The following is a 24,137-nucleotide window of genomic DNA, read 5'->3' on the forward strand; positions in this document are numbered from 1 at the left end:
GTTTTTATCTTATTTCATTTAAATTAATTTATGTAATTAATTTAATTAATTGAAAGTGTAAATAACCATATGTGGCCAGTGAGCATTACAGTTTTGGTCTCTGGGGAACCAAGAACTGGAATTTCCTTAGCACCAGACTCTACATATGCCAAAATCATCCCTGTTTTAACCTTCCCACAAGTAGTACGTAGATCCAGCAAATAAAAACTGCTTTTCTCTTTGTCCCTACCTAGTTGGATCAAATGTGCTTCCTAATTTCTATTGTATTCCTTAATTGACTGAGGACATATCTATTTATCTTATCCTATACCCTATCATTTTTATCCTGGCTTTCTTAATTCACTTCTCTGTCCTTCCTTCTATCAAAACACACTCTTAGATGCTCCTTGATTCTTGAATATAAATGACTAATAATTGATTCAAGTGTTAATCCTCTAAGGGTCACTTGAGTTTTAACATGTTTGACAATTGAACTAACCTAATTATCACAGATCAAATGTTTGTGTGTCCCCAAAGTTGACAGGTTGAAGCTCTCACCCCCAAAGTGATGGCGTTTGCAGATTCAGCCTTTAGGAAGTAATCAGGGTTCGAGGAGGTCATGAGGGTGGGGCCCTCCTGATGAGACTAGTGCCCTGATGAGAAGAGGTATCACAGAGCCTGTGCTTGTGGGTACACTTCCTCCCCCTCCCTCTAGCCCTTGAAGACACCCCATGAAGGCTGCCTGCCGCCTGAGAGCCAGGAAGGGAGCTCCCAGCAGAAATGGAACCGGCCAGCGTCTTGCTCATGGACATTCCAGCCTCCAGAACTGTGAGGAAATAAATGTTTCTCGTTCAAGCCACCCAGGCTATGATATTTTGTTACGGCAACCCTAGCAGACTAAGACAATGACAAAGCTTCGACAAATTTAGCTACAGAAATGTGGAAGACATTGTGGAATTAACTGGCGGTCCTCAGCCCTAAAGAAACTTTCCTACCAGTTACTTCTTCCAGACCAAAACATGCGCCTGGCCCCCGCGTCTCAGGCTTGACCCCGGCCTCCATTACCCCCTTCCCCTACTTCTCTTTGTATAAATGCCTCACCATTCAGACTGTGATTAAGTTAATTGGTTTTTAAAATCCATTATATAGTTTACATGCGCATGCTCTGGGTTTTATGTGTGAAATAAAATGCCAACAGTTCATACGAATTAATTTTGTCTTTTATATTTGAAGTTAGGACTACTTAAACTTATTATGCAAATTTATGCTAAGTAGTGCATAAATTAACACTGTTTATCTTCAAAATCCAAAATCTTCTAGCAACCACTCCTCAAGGATACTCTTTGTAAAAGAAAAACAAAGAAACAACAACTTCTAAAGTACAGATGCACTAAAATAAAATATGTTTTCTAAAATACCTATTTTATGCCCTGCCGGTGTGGCTCAGTGGACTGAGCGTCCTCCCGTGGACTGAGAGGTTCTGGTTCTATAATGGGTCAGGGCACGTGCTGGGGTTGAGGGCTTGATCCCCAGTTGGGGGCGTGCAGGAGGCAGCTGATTGAAATTTCTCTCTCATATCAATGTTTCTATCTCCCTTCCTCTTTCTCAAAAAAAAAAAAAAAAAAAAGCATTTTAAAAAAACTTTATAAAATACCTATTTCACCAGAAATGATAAGCAGAATCAGGGAAGAGACCAAGCTCAGGCACCCTATAGATGGGTCTGAGTTCCCAAAACTTTAAAAACCAAAGTTTTAAAAATCTATTCAATTGAGCCCTGGCCGGTTTGGCTCAGCGGTTAGAGCGTCGGCCTGCGGTCCCAAGAGACCCGGGTTCGGTTCCCACTAAGGGCACGTACCTCGGTTGCAGTTTGTCCCCGGCCCTGGTTGGTCGTGCGGGTGGCAGCCACTTGATGTGTCCCTTCACGTCGATGTTTCTCTCTCTCTCTCTGTTCCTCTCTCTCCCTCCCACTCTACCTGAACAAAAAGTGGAAAAATGTCCTCGGGTGAGGATAAAAAAAAAAAAAATCTATTCAATTGAAATTGCCTAGTGTTTTTTTTTTTAAAGAAAACTTGAACAATGTTCTACAAAGAGTGGGCGGTATGATGCCAAACACAATCAAATAATTTCCTCAAATGAATTAATTCTTTGATTGAAGCCAAACAAGAGACCCTCCCAGAGACTTCTGCAGCAGATCCCACGCGGGAACAACCATAGGACACGCCGGGTGTGTGGAGGCCAATGGGTTCACAACGGGAGGGACTCTGAGGGAGGTAAGTGAGATCCCAACTTGGTCACCCCCCAGGTGCGGAACTGTTCCCTGCTGGCCTGCGCTTGGAGCTCGCCCTGGAGTAGGTGCACTGGGCCTGGACCTGGAGGTTCTGGGAAGTAGCAGCAGGACACAGAGGAGAGCGGAGGGGAGCAGAGGACAGCAGAGGGGAGCAGAGGACAGCAGAGGGGAGCGGAGGGGAGCAGAGGGGAGCGGAGGACAGCAGAGGGGAGCAGAGGACAGCAGAGGGGAGCGGAGGGGAACAGAGGGGAGCGGAGGACAGCAGAGGGGAGCAGAGGACAGCAGAGGGGAGCGGAGGGGAGCAGAGGGGAGCGGAGGACAGCAGAGGGGAGTGGAGGACAGCGGAGGGGAGCAGAGGGGAGCGGAGGACAGCAGAGGGGAGCAGAGGGGAGCAGAGGACAGCAGGCAGCTGCAACCATTCCAGTTCTTATTAATGAACATACCTCCCACCCGAAAGCCAGCTGTGGCACACCCACTCAGGGAGCACCAATGACCCATTTTATAGTCAAAGACACACAATCTTTGGTCTTGTCCCAAGGGTTTATACTGTATACACAGGATGCAATATGACACATTTAGGCTCAGGTGGAATAAATCTGGTCAAAAGGAAAAACGTCAATTACGATGATAGGATGTAAAGATGCAAAGGGGAAGAGGTGGGACGAGAACAAGACAAAGGGGCAGCAGGGAAAAGGCCAAGGAGCAGAGGAACGAGAAGAAGCCACTGACGTTAGCACAGATGATGTGGCCAGTTCAGTTCACTTCATCTTTGCCCCAATCCTCAAAGTTGAATATCACTGTCCTACGTTTAAAATAAGAAACTGAGTCTCAGAAAGATCAGGTAATGTGCCCTGAATGTACACGTCACAACTACTAAACGGAACACGGATTTCATCCCGGGTTGCTTTCACTTAAGGGCCTCTATTCTTTTATTACATGTTATTTTATTTATTTTTTGCTTTATTGATTTTAGAGAGAGAGGAAGGGAGAGGAAGAGATAGAAACATCGATGAGGGAGAACATTGATTGGCCGCCTCCTGCATGCCCCCCACTGGGGATCGGGCCCACAACCTGGGTATGTGCCCCGACTGGGAACTGAACTGGCGACTTCTCGGCGCGTGGGTCGATGCCCAACCACTGAGCCACACTGGCCAGGCAAGGGCCCCGATTGTAAACCATTCCTACTTCTCATCAAACGTGGGCCTCACAGAGGAGAGAGCCTCCCCTAGCTTTCCACACTGAGTTCAGAGAAGTGAAACCAGACCCCGGCGACAGGCTGACCAAGGAGTGAGGATGGAATCCCAAGTCCCACGGCTAAAGCTACACAGAGCTGGGGAGAGGTGGGGCAGCAGGGACAGCAGCTAATGCAGGACACTCCCAGGCAACAGGGCAGGACTGTGGGACTCAGAAACTATGAGCAAAGTCGAACATTGTTTCATGAACACATTTGGCAAGAGTGGAGGCGCATTTAAAGACCCCTCGTTTCCCGTCCTACTAGGCCAACTTCAAGGGTCTGACAGCCTGTCAATCCAGGTTATCAAAACTGTTGCTAGGCTTATACTAACCTTGTCTTTAATTTAGGAGTCGCAGAATTAAACTGACTGTTGCTTACTTTATAAAGAAATGCAACTATAAAATTGCAAGCAGGATGTTGATCATTATGGGGACAGCAGAAATAACAAGCGTACATCAGACCTTAATCAGATTTGTTTTTGGAAAGTCACATGACTTGTTTTGCTATTAAAATATCTGCATTAGAATTTCCATTATCGAGCTGAAGGGCTGAATGACAATTAACATAAACTAAGCATAAAGCCTACGTTCGCATCTGAGGTGGAAAAAGTTCATTTCTATAGATGTGCAAGATACTCAAAAGCGTTTCCCGTGGACTTCTTGATTAAGCGTTTACTAAACACTAGTTTCAAATATGGTTAACATCTGACACTATTAATTTGGTAGTGTCTGCTATAACAGGTATTCTTGCAGAATTCTTTTTCATGTTTAAGTAGCCTTGATACACATCTATATTCAGGAAAATTATAATTACAGATACTTTTGATTACTCGATGAGCCTCTCTTGCCTTGGATTGTTTTTGCAATATAGTAGGTGAAGATTCTATGTGAAGAGAATGATCATGGGACTGCTGGGAAAAATAATAGAAACAACAGGGCCAAATGGAGTCACTTGTGCTAAGCCTAACATTGGCAAACCAAGACTTACTACCTAACCTAACTGCAGTGTCAGCCTCTCCCAGGAATGTAACCATGAACCAGTCAATCAAAGATGATTTAGTCAACAGGAGTGAGGTCATCTGCTGGACAGATCCTGCCTGTCCCTCAAGGAAGGTGATCGTGCCTGACACAATTTGCTCGTTGATAAACAATGCCCTTGCCTCACCCTCCTTCTGACTACGAAAGCCTTCCATGCTGTACAGCTCCTCCGAGTCCAAAGCTTTCTATTTGTTAGACAAAATGCCACCTCGCTCATGAATTGTTAAATAAAGCCGATTAGAGTTTCAAATTTACTCAGTTGAATTTTGCTTTTGAACAGTACCTACCTGTCTGGGTTACAGTAAAGATTAAATAAGTCAGTGCTGGTAGAGTGCATAATACCTGCAAATCCAGCCTGCATTCACCTCTCTAACCTTATTAAGTTCGTACATTTCCCTAATTCTATTATCGACATGTACTGGTCATTCATAAAGCCTCTCACTAATTTCAGCCGACTGACTGTGGAGACTTGTACAGCAGATAATGTGTCGCACCAGTTTCTAGAGGCTGGAGCTAAACCACAGCATGTAAGTGAAAGAATCAACCAAATCTACAAGGAGATGAGAGGAATTACCACTGGGTGCTTTATGACACAAGCAAAGACTCAGAACCAAAGCAAGAAAGAGCCACCTTTGACCCTGAATCCACATAGAGCTCTCGATAGGATTTATGAAAAAGCAGAAAACTCACAGCAGCTAATTCAGTCCCTGCAAGACACTGTGATGTGTTCAGCAAGGTGTTACTATGAAAGAAAGGGCTGAGCTCAGCAAGCAGGAGGGAGGGAGGGAAGGAGGGAGGGAGGAAGAGGAGGGGAGGAGGAGGAGGAGGAGAGGAGGAGGAGAAGAGGAGGAAGAGGAGGGGAGAGAGGGAGGGAGGGAGGAAGAAAGAGGAGAAGGAAGAGGAGGAGGAGGAGAAGAAGAGGAGGAGGAGGAGGAGGAGAAGAAGGAAGGAAGGAAGGAAGGAAGGAAGGAAGGAAGGAAGGAAGGAAGGAAGGAAGGAAGGAAGGAAGGAAGGAAGGAAGGGGAGAAAGAAATAAACAGAGAGAGGGAGAAACAGAGAGAGAGAGAAACAGGGAGAGAGAAGGAAGGAAGGATTTATTGTCGTGACACATGAGCAATTACAGTGCAATTCCTGTTAAAATAGCACAGCAGCTAAATGGGCCTGTTTACCTGTTCAATACAAACAAAACTGTCTTCAGTGGGATCACTAACAGGAGTATGAGACCTTCTTTTTTAGGAAAAGCTTCTCGGAACTGCAAGTGTTTGCAAAGATCAGGTTTTAAGCTCTAGTATATACATAAAATATTAGAATTGCAGAGGCTCTGTTGAGACTAAATAAAAAGGCTGTCACTTTCTGAACAGAACAATAAATATAATCACAGATTTAACATTCATAAAATAGGAAAGTATCTGGAACAATAAAAATATAGATAAGTTTAGAAAGAATGCATTTTATGTTAATATTCAGAGATACATTTTTTAAAACTTGATGTTTCCTGAAGCATCAATTTTAGGTTTACTGACATAATTCAGTTTATGTCAAGTATTTATTTTCTTTCCATCAACCTATATGCAGTCTTATGAAACCTATATGCAGTCTGAAAAAGAAACTGTTGCCTAGAAAACAATACAAGAGAAAATCTAGGCAAGTTTTGGTTTGGCGGTGACATTTTAGATACAACAACAAAAGTATGATCCATGACAGAAAAAAAAAAACCAAACTGATAAGTTAGACTGCTTTAAATTAAAACTTCTGCTCTGTGAAAGACACAGTTAAGAAAATAAAAAGACAAGACAGATTAGGGGGGAAAATATGTGTAAAACCTATACCTATACGTGACAAGACTGGTATTCAAAATATACAAAGAATTCTTAAAACCCAAAAAGAAGAGAGTCAATTTAAAAGTGGGCAAAAGATCTGGGCATTGCCCCAAAGAAGATGTACAGGTGGCACATAAGTATGAAAAAGGTGCTCAACATCATATATCTTTAGGGAAATGCAAAATTAAAACAACGTACTACCACATACCTATCAGAACTGCTAAAATTGAAAAAAAAAAAAAACTGACAACATCAAATGCTGGTGAGAATGTGGAGCTGCGGGAATGCTGGTGGAGATGCAAAAAGTCCCTCCACTTTGTTGGGTTTTTTTTTTCATTTAAAAAAAAATCTTTTTATTGATTTTTTTTTTTTTATATTATTATTTTTTTATTAATTAATTTATTTATGGTATCTCCACTTTGGAAAATAGCTTCTCAATTTCTTTCAAAAGTAAAAATCCAAACTCTTACCACAGGACCCAAATGTGTTGAAACTTACGTCCCCACAAAAATTTACACATGAATGTTCATAGCATATTTACTCATAACTGCCAGAAAAAGCAATCGAAAGCAATAAAGATGTCCTTCAATAGTTGCATGGCTAAGCAAACCAATCACCATGCAATGGAATATTAGTCAGCAACAAAAAGAAATGAGTTGCTAAGCCACAAAAGACAATGGAGAAACCTTAAATGCATATTGCTGAATGAAGATGCCTGTTTGATGTGGCCACATACTGCTTGATTCCAACCATAGGGCATTCTGGAAAAGGCAAATTATGGCGACAGCACAAAGATCGATGACTGCCAGAGGCTACAGGAGGGGGCTGAATGGACCGGTGGAGCCCAAAGGGTGCTTACGGCAGTGAACTAGTCTGTGTGATCCTGTCATAGAGGATACATGTCTTACATATGTGAAAACTCATACAACCATAGAACAAAATCGTAAACCCAAATGTAAATACAGCGTTAGTTAATAATAATGTATTGTATGAGCTCAATGATTATAACAAGTGTACAGCACTAATACAAGATGTTAGTGATGGGAGAAACTGTGTGTCAGGGTGCTGGGTGGTTTGAGGGGATCTGGGGACCTCACTGTACTTTCCCACTTCATTTCTATGTAAAGCAAAAACTGCTCTAAAAATAAACTTCATCAATTAAAAATAAAAGGGAAGAGTAAAGAAATTGTTCTGAATTTCCTATAGACAGACCTTTTGATGATATCAGAGAAGACCGACGTATAGAAAAATAAATGTCACCCATTTTCTTATCCATTGTGTTAACGCTCTTCAAGAAGTCCATGGGATGATGGGAAAAAGAGACAAGAAGTGAAATCAAGAAGGGGGGCAGGGACTGGAGGAAGGAGAGCCCTAAAGGAAAAGGGTAAGGACAAGTGAAATTCTTTCATTGTACCTCATTAGTTCTGAACGTGTCAGGGTCTCAAGGAACTAAAATTCTAACTTGATAGCTGACAACAATTAAACACAATGAGATGACAATATTTCAATCCAATGCTCCCCCCCCCCCCCGTGTGCCACAGTCCTTTTTATAACAACCTGTCATTATTGACGGCCCAATACTCACCTGAAAGCAACAGGGGAAACTGACAGGCATATTAGCACGCAAGAGAAACACATCACACCCTCGGAACCTTATACTGCACCACGCCATGCCTGGGTCTGTCAAAGGTTTCACAACCCCTGGTCCTTGTCATTAAAAATGCTCCTAGAGTTTTAACTCCAGAGCTTGAGCGAAACTGAGTCCTTTCCAAAGTTAATTCAGAATATCAACCATCAGATAAAAGTAACTGTGTAGTGTTAATTGCACTCAAAGTGAAGATAATACTTTAAAGTCATACTTTTCAGAAACTAGCAGGTTCTTTACAAATCTGGGTTTCAAACTGCGCATCAAATTCTCTTTTTTATTCTGATAATAGACAACCCAAGATGGCAACTCAAGGCACACACAACTCACTTCTTTAAAAATCCCCTTAAATGCTTTGGCACTTATCATCTTGAATGGTAACTCCTCGTATTCATTTTCACTTATTTTGCAAATGTGTATCATATACACAAGGAATTGTGCCAAAAGATTTCCCAGGTCCATAAGTCATTCACTTAATCATTCAACACAAAGTTTTAAGAATTTTCTTGTGCCAGGGCAAGTCTTGTGCTAGGAGTTTGGCATATGATACTGAGTAAGACACAGTACCTGCCTTCAAGGTGTCACACCCTGGGAAGAGGGCAGTCACATAAAATCATCCTCATAACTATGCACCTTATGAGAGGAATTCTGATAGGCAAGAACCAGTGTGTTCAGAACCCAGAGGAGATGCACATTGCCTAAGACAGGACATAGTTCCATCAGGGGTTATTTCCCAAGTGAAGAAAATAAAGTTGTTTGACAAGAGATACAAGAGCTTTTCAGGCCTGGCCGGTGTGACTCAGTGGTTGAGCATCATCCCATGCACTAAGAGGTCATCGGTTTGATTCCAGGTCAGGGCACATGCCCAGGTCGTGGGTCCCATCCCCCATGGGGGGCATGCAGGAGGCAGCTAATCATTGTTCTCGCTCGACATTTCTCTCTCTCTCTCCCTCTCCCTTCCTCTCTCTCTACAATCAACAAAGAAAAGTTATTTTTTTAAGAGTTTTTCAGAAAAAGGAAATTCTCTAAGTCTTAGGCCATCCTTAGATGCTAACAAATTAATGCATGAAAAGAAGCAAAGGTTTAGGACTTAGGAAGATGGGTAGTTGCAGAATAAAAGGGGGTAAGCGGAGGCCAGAAGCTTGTTTTTTGTTGTTGTTGTTTTGTTTTGTTTTTTTGTAATGATAAGGATCTGAGATGCTAAAGGGTTTTCGAGAGAAGAGAAACATTTCAGATTTACATTGACCAAGGAGACCTTAATGTCTTAGCTTCGCAAAACTTTAGGTTTTTTCCCCCTAACTATATGCCCTTTCTTTACAAAGAAGACTTTCCATTGTGACTTCTTTCTCTACCCCCTTTGAGATGTAAATCTTCTCTGACCAGTTTTACACCCTGGACAATCTTTCTTAAATACCTGGGAGCCACCCCTTTGAAAAGCAGTCATCCCTGACAGTCTCCTTAGCAATGGACAGGTAGGACCCTATCTGATTGTTGCTGATAGGTGACAATTAGCAAACACAAATAGCCTAATTGTATTGACTAACTTCTCCACTAACTGTATTGACTAACCTCTCTACTAATTGTATTGACTAACCTCTCCACTAATTGTATTGGCTAACCTCTCTACTAATTGTATTGGCTAACCTCTCCACTAACCTCTCCTCTACTTTTCTACTCACTCATCCCAGTGTGTAAAAATCTCCCACCTGCCCTGGCTGGTTTTTGGCTCAGAGGTTAGAGCGTCAGCCCGTGGACCAAAGAGTCCTGGGTTCGGTTCCCAATAAAGGCACGTACCTTGGTTGCAGTTTGTCCCCACCAGGGTCACGTGGGTGACAGCTGCTCAATGTGTCTCATGTCTCTCTCACATCGATGTTTTTCTCTCTCTCTTCCTCCCTCTCTCCCTCCCGCTCTATTTGAAGATAAATGCAAAAAATGTCCTCGGGTGAGGATAAAAAAAAAATCTCCCACCTGTTTTATAGCAGAGTTGAGTATACGTTCTCCTTCTTATTGCAATATACTTGAAAGTCTACCTCATTGGTTTAATTTCTAGTGCAATTTTTCTGTGATACCATCTTAGGCAAATTGTTGGCAGAGATGTAACACACGAATGGAAGACAAGGTGAGTGGAAGGAAGGTTCGGCAATGACACGAGTCATGGTGAATTCTGGAATAAAGAAGTGGCAGTAAAGATAGAAGGGAGAGGCATATCCGAGAAATGTCAAGTCAGGGAATCAGCTCTATGATCGACAGAACGGTGAGGAGGAACGGGGTGACAAGTTGTTTAGAGTAGGCAGTCACCATCTTTCTCTATGTGTAGTGCAGTGAACTGAGGCCTACTGAGCTGGAGAGAGCACAGAAAATCAAAGAAGGGCCGAGAGAGAGAGAGAGAGAGAAAGAGAGAGAGAGCGAGAGAGAGAGAGAGATTATCAAAACGATATAAACGTTAAGTGGCCCTTGTAATGATGGATGGCAAAGACCACTTACAAATGCCTCGCATACAGTTGATAACACCTAAAATCATTGCAAGGGGCTTCCATGTTAGAGTGTTAGAACACTGTTGCAGGCAGAACTGGGAAAGACTCTTCTCAAGCCTGGAGAACCTAGAACAGAGGGAGGAAGGGGGATGAAAGGGCCTGTCCCCCAGACATCACCCAAAGCCTAGACTACAGCACCGCAGGAACAAAGAATTCGTTATAAATCCACTTCTTTTTCTCTTTCCAGTCACCAGCATATAGGACATGGTAAACAGAACAGTAGAAGTGAGAAAGAAAAATCCCGGGGAAAAAAAAAAAGATGGTAAAGCAGTTTTGTGAACAAAGATAAAAGGAGGTAGATGGAGAAAGCAACCCAGTCGTGGCTAATGTCTTTAAAATTGCATGAAATTTCTTGGTTCCTACTTCTCATGAATTCATGTATTACCAGTGATAAACCAGGGAAAAGTATGGGCAAAGGCCCAACACTCTCTTCTAATAAATAATAGAAGCCAAAGGTCCAGATCAAACAGTTCTATAAAACGTCAACATCTTCCAACTTAATTTGCAAGTTTACTGACAATGACGCAAATTTCTATTTTTGATGGATGGTTTCCATTTCAATGCAGATTCCTCATGGCACATGCAATGAAATTCTAGTACAATGAAATGTCTTATAAAGTCCCCTGGAGTTCATTCCCAGTGTTACACGTGACAGAGGCTTTTGACCGTGAGGTTCTAGAATGTAGTTGACAAAGGGCATTGGAAAACATTATAAGTTTCTCCAAGTACATTTATCAGGAAGGTGATATTTGCAACATCCTAGATACAGGGCAGAACCACACCAAGAATTCACTTTCACTGCTCCGGTGTTTAGGAGGGAGGTAACAAGTACACGTCTGTGACATTGGAATCTTGGCGACATGGCCAGACAACTACATGTGAAAGTCAAACAAACATTAAGCGTCCAAAAGCAAAGATTCATAACTGTCCCCAAAGCTTAGTTAATACTCAGAAGGATGGTTAGAGACACTGGTTCAATCTCGCACCATTTTAAAATCATACTGTTCGTTAACAATGTATCGTGATGGGCAAGGTCACCAACAGTGAGACGCTCGGGACACATTAGTCATGCAGCTCCGAATTTCTGAGTCGATTGGATACAAGTTGAGAAGTAATGATGCAAAGATTTCCTAAATTCTGCTGAAGGAGCCTACATCTCCTTCTGGAAGCAAAAAAGAGTAAATGAATTATGCACAGACAGCTGCCACCTACAGGGCAGTTTTAAGCAAACACATCCCTAGCATCTGACGACCTAGGGAACTCCCTAATTCTGCTTGTCAGTGATTCAGAAGAGTAGGGGTGATTCAGAAACCCACCCGGCCTTAAGAAGAAGGCTTTCCACCAGTACAAACCATGAAAGGCCTGCAGCTTCTCCTCATGTAACTAGCGCGTGAAAGTGCTTCTGAGTCCATCTGCAGAGAGGTTATTTTCAGACTAGTCCACATATCTGTCCTTGGGTCGACTCAGTTTAATATCTTTACCAATAAATTGAAAGACTGTATAGAAATGCCCCCTTGTCGAGGATCTGGAGTTATCTTGGACTATAGCTTTAGATTAGAAACAGCCCGTAATTTAGATGGTCTTGCATTTTGTTTCCGATTTTAATTACTCAAGTTCCAAATGGAGAATCAATAGTTTGTGCCAAAAAGAACTCATGAGGTCGGAGTTCACATTTTAGGTTTTACTTTACTTAGCTAAATCTAACACATCTGAAGAAAGTCATTACCTTATATTCCAATTTCCTGAATTTGGAATAGTAGGGAGATCAGGCCAAGAGATACAGAGAGAAACTTGGAGTCTAGTGATCAGAGGAGTCTAATCCTTAGTACCAAGAACAGCGCTGGATACATAGTAGGTGTCCAATAAATAGTTGTTAATGAATAGGTAGATGAATGGATTCAAGGATGTTGGCGTGAGGGCGGTTCCTCAGTAAAAATCTCAGGTCTCAGTTACACAGACAAGAACTGTGCTTTTGGAACCGAAGTGCCCCACCCATATCCATGATGGCACTGACACACCCATCCCCTCAGCTGCTGGTGGCGTTGGCTCTGCTGATAGTCACAGCTTTCCTCTCCAGAACCAGGGTTCCTCCCTTATGGTGTACCCCCTCCCAGGGTACTCCTTGTCTCAACCGGGACAACTCTAAATGGCCATCCCGGCCCAGGTGGCCCTGCAGGAGACCTCTGCTGCAGTGCATCTCAGTTCAGCTTCTTCTTTTAGCAAATCCCACTTTGCTCCCTCTTCACAGCTGTTGTCTCCGCTTGGAGAATCCCCAGTAAACCTCCTACACGGAACACTCAACAGTGTCAGCGTCTGTTTCCCAGGAAACCCAACCAACAACAAGGACTGGAAGTCGGGTAAGTGCATTTCTGTGGGTGCAGAGCTGTCTTTCCATAGGAACGAGGGTGAGTACTTGAAAGTGTACTGGAGAGAGAAGATGCAAATTCTTATCAAAACCCCATCACAGCGATATGACCCTGTGTGAGACCATCTGCATGAGAGCCTTCTGTGAACCCTGAGGCACAACGCGAACACCAACTGTTGTTATTTATTCCATACGACACCACGACTGCCGCGGTCGGCCTCGCTCATGCGTTAACACGACGAATAAAATTGGAACATGTTTAAACATGGCTCTTAGAAGAAAGTCTTTAACGAGGAACCTAACCACTCTCTGAGTTGATATCCCTGATTTTTCAACCTGGAAAGGTAACCACACAATGGACTAGGCTGGTATATTATCAATGACAATGGGCCATGACTGTCTCTCTGTGTGTGTACGCGGGATAAACCAACGACAAGGAAAAAAATAATCCTTTGGGAAGAGACTTAAGGATATACCTGCAATTGATTGTTCTCATCACCAAGGACCAAGTTTTAACAATAAAACGATCGAATATCATTATCAACACTAGAGGCTCATTTTGTAGTCTGAGACCTAGCCTTCGCATCTAACACAGCCCTCTTTATCTTCTCATAAACAAAGCACGGCTTTGGGTCACAAACAGAATTAGACAACAAAGAGATGTATATTAAAACAAGATCATCTTTCAGCTGAATACTGTCCCTGGCATCTGAATCTTTGAAGCTAGAAGACACAGAAGGTACTCATTTATAAGTTAAGACCCCCAGGAACGGAGGAGGCGGTCTGTGTACTGATGAAAGCTAATGAATTCGCTGATTCCTATCTAAAGTGCTGCGCAGCCATTTTTTAGATACGGCCACTCATTGTCTTATTCTTCAAACTGACTTCCAAACTTTCTCCTTTCTTCCTGAACACTGACACCCTCCCTTCCTACTGTTAGCGAGTAGGCTTGCTTCTTATTTCATGGAGTCAAGACAGCAGAACAAAACTTCTGCTTCTCCCCAGTACCAAATCCCAGCATGCAGTGCCTCTGCACCCACTCCTCTGTCTCCCCTCCCCGTACTCTGGAGACCCTGCCCCCGCACCTCCACTGTGCACGGATCCCATCTCCACCTACTCGGGGGCATTGCTCCTGCAGCTGGCTGGCCCTCTGTCTCCTGAATCCAGTTTGCCCTCCAAATGAATCGGTCCCACCAGCACAACACAGCAGTGTTCAGAGCTGTAGTTTCTTCCAAATTAGAGAACAACTCCTCTCTGGATTCCGCATCCCTTTCCAGCCACCAAGCCCATTTCTCTCTTCCCCTTTACAGATTCACACCTTAAAGGAGCAATCTGAGGGGTGGTGGTGGGGGCAGGGATTTCTTCCTCTGCTTCCCTTTGCACATGAACGCACTCTACTGATCTTCATCTTTTTCACTGTACAACTTCTTGTGAGGTTACTAATGACCACCTCTGCCCAAATCCAATGACCCATTCTTAGTGTGCGTCTTACTCTTCTCCGGGGCTTTAGCATTCGCCAACCCTTTCATCATGCATGTGTCCTCTCTTGGCTTCCAACCAACAAGCTCTCCTGTTTGAGTTTGGTTTTCTGTCTTCCTGTATGTAGGTCCCTTTATTTCTCCCCTACCTCTGTTTGCCACATGTTAGAGGCCAAAACCTCAGAGGGAGGCATCCTCAGATCACCTTTTCTCTTATGGAGTACAGCTAACCCATCATCTGATCCTACCAGCATCATCTCCAAAATAGATCCAGAATCCATCTGTTTCCCCCCAACACTGCTACTTCTGCCAACTCCCTCAACTTCTCTCACTGAGGACATCATATTAGCCTTGTATCTGATTCCCCCGACTCCCCCTTTCCACTCCCACCATTAATTCTCCACTCTGATTCTATAATAATTCAAAGGAAATTCAGGCATGTTATTATACACCTTTTCAAATAATCCCAGTACCTTCTCATTGCACTCTAAAGGAAATCCAGAGCCCTCTCCAAGGTCCACAAGCCCCAACCAACCAGGTTCCAGCCAGGTGAAGGTCCTTGCTGTCCATTCACCATTCCAAGGATCCTTGCACCACAGGGCCTTGACACCTGCTGCTCCCCCTCTTTGGAGACACTCTTCCCTCAGAAACCCAGGTGTGTGCTCATTCGTTACTTTTAGGTCTCTACCTATATGTCATCTCTTCATAAAGTGCCCCCTGATAGCCTTATCAAAGCTTGAATTCTTTGTCACTCTTTTACTTTGTTTCCTTGATAACACTTACTATTATAGTATATTATTTATCTTTCTGTCTCCCCCACTGGGATATAAATTCTATGAGCATGGCACTTTTCAGGACCCTCATCACTTGAAATAGCACCAGAAACATTGGAAGTGGTAAATGAATATTTGTTGAATTTATGAATTGATTATTTGAGGGTGAAGGGAGATCCAAAACAGAAACGCGTCCAACAAACCAGAGTCTAGTAAGTTAAGACAAAGTCAGTTTAAGCACCAAAAGGCATTTGAAATGGGATTGGGAAAGATGAAAAAGCATATGTACTATTAAAGGTAGTTTATGTAAGAAAATAAGAACTAATAACTGGAGGAAATAGAGAGCATCGTAATTAAATAAGTGTTCAGAATGCCAGGCCCGTGGAGAGTTTTTTTAAGTTTTCTGTGCCTCAATTGCTCAATATGTAAAGTGGGGATGAGAATGTTACCTATCACACAGAAATGCTGGGCGAATTAAATCACGTGACATGTGTAGACAAGTTAAGACATTTCCTAGCTCACATAATATGTGTTAACTATTATTTTATTTATTATTACATTTTAATAAAAATAATATACTACAGACAAAAGATATAGATAGATAGATAGATAGATAGATAGATAGATAGATAGATAGATAGATGATAGATAGATAAAAAAGATAGAGAAGAACAGTAAAAGAAACTAATCACGAAACTCTAGTAGATGTCACCTCATGAACATAGGAATGAACATACACTTGCAAAGAGATGGACAGGACCCTTCAGAGGATAGACTGACATCACTTAACTCAGATTTCAAAATGGAACACTGACCTCTACCAAATGGAGGCCCAATCTCTACTGAACAGCATGGTTTGTCAACTTGTTAAATTTGACATCTAAAGATTCAATTTTAGATAAAGGCATTGATTTTTTAAAAATCTGTTTCTAGCAAACTCATGAAGCAAAATGCACTCACTGGATTTTCCAGTGCTCACACCCATTGTAATGAGTGATTCTGGGGTTTTAGAAACTTGACTAAGGAAACATGTCAGGAGGAAATTTTTAAATCCTCTGTCATTTCTATAGAGCTAAGAATGTATTGTCATACAGTATGTTCTTAGGAAATAACTAACTTAACCACTGCATTAAGTAGATGAGGTAACTGATGTCTGAAGAGGATGAAGCATTGCCCAAGATCATACAACTAATGAAATGTTAGAAGAGCTTTTCCCATTCTTGTGTATATATCCCATCCCTTCCTCTAGTTATTTAAATGATGTTTGCTAGGAAAATAGGTACATGATGTTTCTATAGCTCCAGCACAGTCCTCGTCACGTGACAAAAATGCTTGAGCAAATCTGGGACTATTTCTGTTTTGGAGTTTTTGGTTTTTGTTCAGCACTGTAGGCTCAGAGTAAGCACTCAATAAATATATATCGACTAGATTATATTGATGTCATTCTTCAATGCCTAGCATTTAGTGTGGTATGTAACATAGAACTGAGGCAAATATATAGCTTTTAAAAGTATGGATGTGTCAGTGAGTGAATGTCTCCACCATTTTGGCATATTTATTAAATTCAATTGAGGTCAAATATGGAAACTGGAAACAATGAAAACTCCAGTGATCCATCTCCCCAAGTGTGAAGATGGGTTCGACTTAGTGACTCACTCACAAAGAGTAGCAAAGGGAAGAGGAAAAATCATGTTACAGCAGAGAAACCTAGCAAATACAACCATAACCAAGTGATCAGGCTACCATCACCAGGATGTCATGTGGATAAGAGGTAATCCCTGATATGATGGGACAAGAAGGGAACTTCACCTCTGAGTATTATTTCCAGGAACCCATAGCTCCAGTCTAATAAAGAGTAAAACAACAGCCCAGTGGGTGTGGCTCAGTGGATTGAGCATCATCCCATGGACTGAGAGGTCCCAGTTCAATTCCCATTCAGGGCACATGCCTGAGTTGCAGGCTTGATGCCCAGTAGGCGGTGTGCAGGAAGTAGCTGATCAATGTTTCTCTCTTACACTGATGTTTCTATCGCTCTCTCCTTTCCTCTCTCTCTCTAAAAAAAGATCAATAAGAACACTTTTTTAAAGAGTAAAACAACAGAAAGCCATATTAGGGGATATTCTACAGGATAACTGTCCAGTATTCCTCAAGACCATCAAGGTCATAAGAAAAGAGGGGAAGAAAAGGAAAAGACTGAGCTGCGGTCACAGGCCAGAGGAGACGGGAGACGTGCCAACCAACCAGTGTGATGTCCTGGATGGGTCCTGGAATATGGAGTCCAGAGTTCAGTGCTAGTAATAAAGCAATATCCGTTTCATTGACAAAGCACCAGGGGAATATAAAAGGCTGAACAATGGGAAAACGGGGTGAGGGACATGGTAGAATTCCCAGGAGTATCCTTGCAACTTTTTTGTAAATCTGTAAATATCCCCAAAACAAAAAAGTTTGCTTTAAAAAAAAAAAAAAGCAGATGATGGATATCAGATGATAAAATTATGAGACTGTATTAAAACTCAAAGGGGCCCTGGCCAGTTTGGCTCAGCGGTTAGAGCGTCGGCCTGCGGTCTGGAGAGACCCGGGTTCAGTTCCCGTTAAGGGCACGTACTTCAGTTGCAGTTTGTCCCCGGCCCTGGTTGGTCGTGCGCGTGGCAACCACTCAATGTGTCCCTTCACGTCGATGTTTCTCTCTCTCTCTCCCTTCCTCTCTCTCCCTCCCACTCTATCTGTACAAAAAAAAAAAAAAAGGAAAAATATCCTCGGGGGAGGATAAAAAAAAAAAAAAAAAAAAAACTCAAAGGGAATTTGCAGGTATCGGACCACATCACTGAATATGGACATTCAGTGTTTACGTGTTTCGTAGGTTTAAACAGCTTGTCATCACAGCAGTGTCTTGTACTAGTAGACACAATAAAAGTAAACTGAATGATTAATTACATTTTCCTCCCACAATCTTTCCGGGATGTTTATCGGTGTTTTCAAGTCTGTTTTGGAACGTGAGAAAGTGATGTGGTGGGTGGTGGTGGGTGCGCTTGGAAGTGAGAGAGGATGAGCAGAGGAGGTCACCTGCTCTGAGCCTGGCGTTGGGATCTGAGATTAAGGAACGATGTGACATTTGTGCGTCTTCAGCCGCAGCACCCACAGCAATCCCAGCTACCATTTCTGGGGAGCTCCTCAACATGCCAGACGCAGCACCAGGGCATTCCTACGCGAGATCTCACTTAACCCTCGGCACGCCACGAGGATGCAATTATAGTCCTACTTTAGAGTGAGGCATTTGGGCACCAGAGAAATTACTTTGTCAAGGTTGCAGCTGAGATTCAAACGCAAACATTTCTGACTCTTCTAATAAGTCAGTAAACAGAAGACATGGAAATTCCATTACAATAGCATTAATCTTTACCAGAGAATAATATGTTTACATAAATATATATTATACATCATATATACTATGAATATCCAGATAGCACCCATGTACTGAGATAATGCATGTTAAAGGGTTGTTGAATGTTATATTTGATGTACAATAGATGTCAGTCCCCTCCTAACTTTACAGGCCACATCTGTATTCAATTCGTTCTAAACTGGGTTTTGCTTTGGTGTTTTAAGCCCTAGACTAGTATGAATTATCATAACAATTCAAAAGTGCAGAGTAAGCTCAGGCCAGAAGTCAGGTTTAAATAGTTTATATAGGATAGAGTTCAACCTGGGCCGGTATCACATTATTCTAGATATAAAAATATATATTTAATATGTTTTTTATTGATTTTTTTTAGAGAGAATGGAAGGGAGAGAGAGGCAGAAACATTGATGTGAGACAGAAACATCGATCGGCTGCCTCCTGCACGTCCCCTACTGGGGACTGAGCCCTCAACTGAGGCCTGTGCCCTGACTGGGAACCGAACCAGGGCCTCTCAATCATGGGACGACGCTCAATCCACTGAGCCATACTGGCTGGGCAGAAGAACTCTTTATATCTAGAATATATATCAATGAAATTTTTTCACATTAGATTTATAACAAATGTCCTTTTTATTTTATTTTTAAATTTTGTTGTTGTTGATCCTTACCTGAGGACATTTTTCCATTGATTTTTAGATAGGATGGAAGAGAGAGAGGGGGAGACTCGGAGAGAGAGAAACATTTATGTGAGAAGGACACACTGATTGGCTGCCTCCTGCACAACCCCAGCTGAGGCCAGGGATTGAACCTGCCACCCCGGCACATGCCCTTCATCAGGACAAAAACCCGTGACCCGTAGGTCTGTGGGCCGATGCTCTGACTGCTGAGTCGCATGGGCTGGGGCCAGATTTCCTTTTTTTTTTTTTAATTGAACTTTCATGCATTGGGGTGACATTGGTTGACAGGATCATATAGGTTTTAAGTTTACATTTCTATGATACACGACCTGCATATTGCATTGTGTGCCCACCGCCCAGAGTCAAAAGGGGGGGGTAGCAGAGGTAAAGGGGGCCAAATACATGGTGATGGATAATCACACATTTTTAAAGCTAATTATCCTCTGTCTAGACTGTGTCAGGGAAAGGGAAGAATTCCCACCCCTTCTAAACATGTTTAGCCCTGACGGCTGGACTAAGAATAAAATAATAAGATTGACACAGGCTAGATTAACAAGAAAAGAAACAATTTAATATGTGTGCACAGGCAGTTATAATATGATACTTCGATCACAAAATGAGGCTCAAAGAAATGATTGAACCGGACGTCTTTTCACACTTTTTAGACAATAAGTTTGTGAACAGCTGACAGGACGAAAAAGTTAGTGTTCGTCAGAAAGTCATCGAAGCGAGGTTTGGGTATTGATTGGTGAGGAACTTCAACGAGTTTGGGCTGGGTAGTAAATTAATTCAGAGGTAACAAGGTTTGTGCATACAGATGCTTTGGCTCTGGGTTCTTTAAATCTAATAAAAAGAGAATTCTCTGCCTCCAGGTCTAAAAAGAGTACCTTTAACATGGGAGATTGCCCGACCGGTGTGGCTCAGTGGTTGAGCATCGACCCACACACCAAAAGGTCACCAGTTTGATTCCCGGTCAGGGCACATGCCCAGGTTGTGGGCCCGATCCCCAGTGGGGGCATGTGGGAGGCAGGCAATCGATGTTCTCTCTCATCAATATTTCTCTCTCTCTCTTTCTCATTTCCTCTCTCTAAAATCAATAAGGAAAAAAGTATTTTTTTAAAAACGAGAGATTTATCTCCTACTTTTAGGGGCCCAGAGGCTATTGTTTTTCTTGCACGGTCTGTTTCTTAAGTAAGTAACTTTAATTCAAAACAATCAATATGCCATTGTGGGATATTTTGGGGCAGCCTGTCTTGGGCCCCCACAACTCTATGGTTTCTAGCTTTATTATAGACTCTTTTATATACTTTATTCAGATTATAAGAGTCAGTCTCTGCTGGCGTTATTATAAATTTACTTTAAGAATTTTTTTTAACATGGCTACTTTCTCTTTACGTCTGTCTCTTAAGTTGAATAGACTTTCCACCCTTAACAGCATCACCATTATCTTGAGGGTTAATAATTCATAAATCCAGTGGATAAGAGTCAAATTGCTTTAAGTAAATCTGAAAGTTACCAGCAAGAGCTGAGGGAGGGACTGGCAAAGAGTTAGAGCCAAATGAAAGAAGAATAAAATGTATCTGAAATAGCATAGTCATCTTTTAAAAAAAAAAAGTATATATTTTTTATTGCTTTTAGAGAGAGGAAGGGAGAAGGGGAAAGAGAGAGAGACATCATTGTGAAAGAGAAACATTGATTGCTTGTCTCCACATACCCTGACGGAGGATTGAACCCATAACCTGGGCATGTGCCTTGACCAGGGATCAAACCCATGACCTTTCAGAGTACTGGAGGACGCTCCAACCAATTGAGCCACACTGGTGAGGACTAGTCATCTTTTTATATGCTAGATAAGCAAGGCAATTAAAAGGGCTGCCATCCTATAATCACCAGAGTCCTGCTTCACAGATGGAAGCAAGGCTTTGTCAGACAACAAACATTTGATTTGTAATGTAATATAAATAATAATCCAGACACATGAGCAATATTCTATTCAACAGTGATGGCAAACAGCCCATGACGCCTGGGTGAATCACTCGCTGTATCAAGAAAGAGAACTAATTTTTTAAACCCAGGCATGCAGTATTGCTCTACTTTAGACTTTGAATGTGGGTAAGAAATAAATGACCTAAAAGGATTCACTCCCTTTTTCCTGCTGGGATGCAGGTTAGTGCATTCCTAGAATCCCTTTTACCTAGATGTGTTCCAGGGACTTTATCTAATTAATGCTTCTGAAGTAAGATACCTATTTTGGCATGTATATCACCTATGGACTTGAACTGGTGTTTGCCTTTATACTCAACTTGACCTCTGCCAGCCTTCCCATGAATCTGTCGTTGGTCACAAGTTGAAGATGAGCAAAAGCACATTAGAAACAAGTAATAAATCCAAAGGAAAAACTTTCCTGTGCAACCGAGAAGTATCACCACCATATATTAAAAGCTTCTGCACAGCAAAAGAAACAAGCATCGAAATGCAAAGGCAACCCACTATATGAGAGAGCATAACTGCCAACAATACATCAGATAAGGGGTTAATTTTCAAAATATATAGAGTACTCATACAACTCAACAAAAGGAAGACAAAGAATCTAATTTAAAAAATGGGCAGAGGACATAAGTAAACACCTCTCCAAACAGGACATACAAATGGCCAAGAGACATATGAAAAAATGCTCAAGATCACTAATCATCAGAGAGATGCAAATTAAAATGACTATGAGCTATCACCTCACACCTGTCAGAATGGCCGCCATCAACAATTCATCAAACAACAAGTGCTGGCGAGGGTGTGGAGAAAAGGGGACTCTAGTACACTGCTGGTGGGAATGCAGACTGGTGCAGCCACTATGGAAAACAATATGGTGTTTCCTCAAAAAATTAAAAATTGAACTGCCATTTGACCCAGTGATCCCACTTCTAGGAATATACCTTAAGAAGCCTGAAACACCAATCAGAAAGAATATATGTACCCCTATGTTCATAGCAGCACTATTTACAATAGCTAAGATCTGGAAACAGCCCAAATGTCCACCAATAGATGAGTGGATAAAAAAGCTGTGGTACATTTATACAATGAAATACTATGAAGCTGTAAGAAAGAAAGATCTCTTATCCTTTGAAACGACATGGAGGGATCTGGAGAGTATTGTGCTAAGTGAAATAAGCCAATCAGAGAAAGACAAATACCACATGATTTCACTTATTTGTGTAATATAATGAACAAAATAAGCTGATGAACAAAATAGACCCAGAGACATAGAAGTAGGGTTCAGACTGACAAACCTCAGGGGAGGGGGGTGGCGGGAGGGAAGAGATAAGCCAAAGAACTTATATGCATAACCAATGGACACAGACAACAATACTGGGGGGGGGGGGGGGGGCAAGAGGAGCATGTCAATGGGAGGAAAAGGAGAAACATCAGTAACAAAAATAAATTAATTTTAATGATAATAATAAAATAACTCCTTAATTCCTTCTTTGAGTGTTCCTTTGTGTTCCTTTGTTCTTTTGGGTCTCAAAGACACTGTTGAATTTGTTGGATTTGTATTTATACCAAGTCACCTCCCCCAATCTGATATAGGAAGTTTCCTTACACAGAAGTTATCAGGTTAAGCTATGATGAGTCAAGCACGTGCCAAGAAATGTCACCTCCTGGTAAAAACTCAAATCACAGATACTTCTGTCAATAATGAACAGATAATGCATAGAAAAGATAGATCATTAAAATTCACAAATAGGCCAAAAATTCCCAATGCTTTCCCAGTGTAACTTTCTTCAGAGCTGATGGTAAGCTGCAAAACAGTACTCACTTGAGATCCATTCCTTCTTTGTATTTTTCAAAAACTGTAATCTATTTGTCTAGAAGTCTGAATGGAGAAAGAATCAAAACACTATTCTTTACCATCAGTAACCTCTGAAAGTCAGTTTCATTTACTTTGTATCTACACCTCCCACTGCAAACATATATGGCCACCAGGTTCTGGGTTAAATTAGATGTTGTGCCAGTTTGTCGCTTATAATCTCATTTACATTAGAAAATGTAATCTGTCATTTATAGAAGGGGAAAACGCAGAGGTGCAGGGAATCACTCCTCCTCCACTCCCAAGTTTCCTACCAAAGGAAACGAGGGTGAAGGACAGAGTGATAAGGCTGGAGAGGAACTCAAGAGTAGTGATGTTCATGGGAAAAACCCAAGAGGACCCAGGAAGCAGAAGCAGCAGAGGGAACTGAGAAGGCAGCAATTTCACACAGAATCCCCAGTGGGTGACTGGATCACCTTGCTCATTGCCACCTCCAGATCCAAAAGTCCCTGCACCCACCCCTGAGAGTGTCCCTGCATTTCAGGATTGCAGTCCACCAAACCGCACTCCAGCTCACAGGTTCAGGAAGCAGAGCATGGAAGTCATTACCTCAGGGATGCATCCCAGCTATAACTATTTGGTCTTCTACCACCCCAGGTAGGTTCACGCTTGGAGCCAGTTCGGACTTTTAGTTCATAAATCCCTGGTTCTGCACAAATTGCCTGTCTATCAGCATCCCTGTCTATGCCCTGGGGCACTGGCCCTGGTCTTCTCTGACTTCACTATTGGCCCCCATCATTATGGGAGAGCCCAGGACTCTAATATCTAACACACCGGTGGTCTTCTGGCCTATTTGACCCAGTTTTCTCATATCTCATGACTTAGACAGGGACCTAAAATAGTGACTAGACTATAAACAGTGCCCAGTAAATACTGCAGGACAGATGGGGTGAAGGACAGATTAGTTCTATATTTCAAGAAGTACATAGAAAATATGAACATAAAGAAATAATGAATATGTTGACTCAATTTAAGATTTTAGAAAGAATGGCACATTGCCAATTGAGTCCCTTTATCATGATACTGAGTATCTCGTGGGCCTTTCTT

The 24,137-nt window shown here is 42.1% G+C and overlaps 1 protein-coding gene across 1 annotated transcript in view; it reads right to left on the minus strand.

Annotated features, from left to right (window-relative positions):
• The window catches only part of DGKI (diacylglycerol kinase iota), a 423,254-nt gene that overhangs the window by 93,225 nt on the left and 305,892 nt on the right, over positions 1-24,137 (minus strand). The window lies entirely within an intron of this gene.

Source organism: Molossus molossus, unplaced genomic scaffold, assembly GCF_014108415.1.
Source record: "Molossus molossus isolate mMolMol1 unplaced genomic scaffold, mMolMol1.p scaffold_m16_p_7, whole genome shotgun sequence".
Classification (NCBI taxonomy): Eukaryota; Metazoa; Chordata; class Mammalia; order Chiroptera; family Molossidae; genus Molossus; species Molossus molossus.